This window comes from Aedes aegypti, chromosome 1 (assembly GCF_002204515.2).
Source record: "Aedes aegypti strain LVP_AGWG chromosome 1, AaegL5.0 Primary Assembly, whole genome shotgun sequence".
Taxonomy (NCBI): domain Eukaryota; kingdom Metazoa; phylum Arthropoda; class Insecta; order Diptera; family Culicidae; genus Aedes; species Aedes aegypti.
The window spans coordinates 63,596,491-63,598,553 of record NC_035107.1 but is presented as its reverse complement, the minus strand read 5'-3'; the positions used below and the strand labels follow the sequence as shown (position 1 = coordinate 63,598,553).

General features: G+C 36.8%; 1 long non-coding RNA gene across 1 annotated transcript; it reads right to left on the bottom strand.

Moving 5' to 3' along the window:
• Positions 1-256: 256 nt before the first annotated feature.
• Positions 257-856, bottom strand: LOC110674426. The gene is made up of 3 exons (XR_002498853.1): positions 741-856; positions 588-681; positions 257-520 (listed from the first exon to the last, which is right to left on the bottom strand). It is a non-coding gene; the product is annotated as an uncharacterized LOC110674426 (long non-coding RNA).
• Between the last annotated feature and the right edge of the window lie 1,207 nt (positions 857-2,063).

Genomic DNA, 2,063 nt, shown 5'->3' with positions numbered 1-2,063 from the left:
GCCATTGGTAACCATGTGTGTAGCTCGTTGTTTCTGAGCATTTGAATGAATTTTCATGTTATTTAATAACGCTATGGGGAAGAAAGGATCAACATCTACCAGCCCGTGATGTTGGTTTGGATGCTATTTCTTTCATTTGCTCAGAAACAACGAGCTACGCTCGTGGTTACCAATGGCTTTTAGGGCGTTATCTCAGAGTATGCGAGATATGAATGATTTTCGAACAAATTGAATAAGAAATAATTTCAACAACAAGTTTAACCTTTTTTTCTGTATTTCATTATGCTATATTATTTATAAACACAAAACTTGAGCTTAAATCAGAATTTTCATTATCCGTCCTGCTCATTCCCGTCGAGCATTCAGAAGCTCGAAAATTACAAAAAATCGTCGGTCGTCTACTGGCCCTCCCGGAATGATTAAGCAAGGATCGGGATTATGGATATAATCCTGTCGAGGATTATATCTGGTGTTCTGGTGATGCTGCTGCCGGGGTACAAGTCCGTCGGTGTAACAGGAACTGCAACATAAAAGGATAGCCAGTTTTACCATTCAAATTAACAATATCAATTCTAAATTTTACTTACGATGTTGCTACGGACGTGGTTTGAAATCGTTTTTGATGCGTATTTTTCTTGTGGCCCAGACGGTAGCCGGGTCTTCAATTTTCCTTTTGTTGAACTGAAAAAGAAAAACGTAATCAATAACGCTGTATTCATGGCTTACGTTCACCAACTTACCTGTTTCCTCAAGCCGTAGGCCGCACAATGTCCCATCGCTGTTTTTCTGCATCCTTGAAGGAAAAAACGGAACAAACTTTTCGCGACCGAGGTTTTGGTTGTTGTTTTTTCACGGTCTCGAAAGAGGCACAGAAAAATGCACGCTAAAAAATAATATACTCAGTGATCAAAAACTTCATCGAACAACATCGAAAAAAATAATTATTTTTGTTTTCTCGTATTATATTATTAAATTATTATTAACACAGTTATGCAAATGTCGACGTGTATAAAGTGCATCTTTTCGAAAAATGAAAGTATTGTTGTTATTTCACTTACTGCCAACTATATTTTTAGAAGCGTGTATCGGCGACCGTTCGCCAAACTGTTGCAATGATGTCTTATATAGTAAAATGCACATACATGAGTTGTTACTCATATAAAAGAACAAAACATGCCTATATTGTTCAACAATATCTACACATTATAGTGTTACGTCACTGTTTAGGATAGTTTACTTTAATTTTTAACAGTTCCTATCTTAAGGCTTCATATTGTTCAATGAAATAGCAACTGCTTGTGATACACTTACCATAACAGTTAAAAGAAACTTACTGTTTGGAATCAACAGCAAATTGTATTTTTCTATGCGGGCCGTACTTCGCAGTCCAGTAGTGAAAGAAATACACAATATGCTGCTCATCTATTTTTTTTCCCGAATTGGCGATATTTTATGAGCGGCAGTCAGACAGAAAACACCCGGAACCCATCGATCCAGCCCTTTCTTTCTTCTGGTACCGGCACCTCAAAGCAAAGAACATCAAATTTTCCATGCCTCAAAGTGCAGTTAAATTTAATGAAATACCATGAGAAAATGTTTGTGAGATGGGGTATAATAAACAAGTTGAAAAGTGAATCAAATTTGAACTAATTTCTTGAAAAAAAAACAAAAGTTATAAATATATCGTGAATACATCGCAAATGGTTTACCGTTATGGTTGAAACAGTATTTAAACCATACTTGATACACCCACGTTCGAGAATTCGTACCATTGACATTATGTTCACCATAGGGCTCATTCACAAATTTCATAACGCTTTAGGGGGTGGGTGGGTGTCCTTGAGATGCTACAGCTCATAGGGTTTATTCACAAATTTCATAACGTCAAAAATGGCCATTTTCGACACCCACCCACCCCCTCGTAACGCTTTTTTTATGAATATTTTACAAATTTTGTATGAGCTGTAACACCACGAGAACACCCACCCACCCCCTTTAGCGTTATGAAATTTGTGAATGGGCCCATACAAAATCTGAAAAATATTCATACAAAATGCGATACA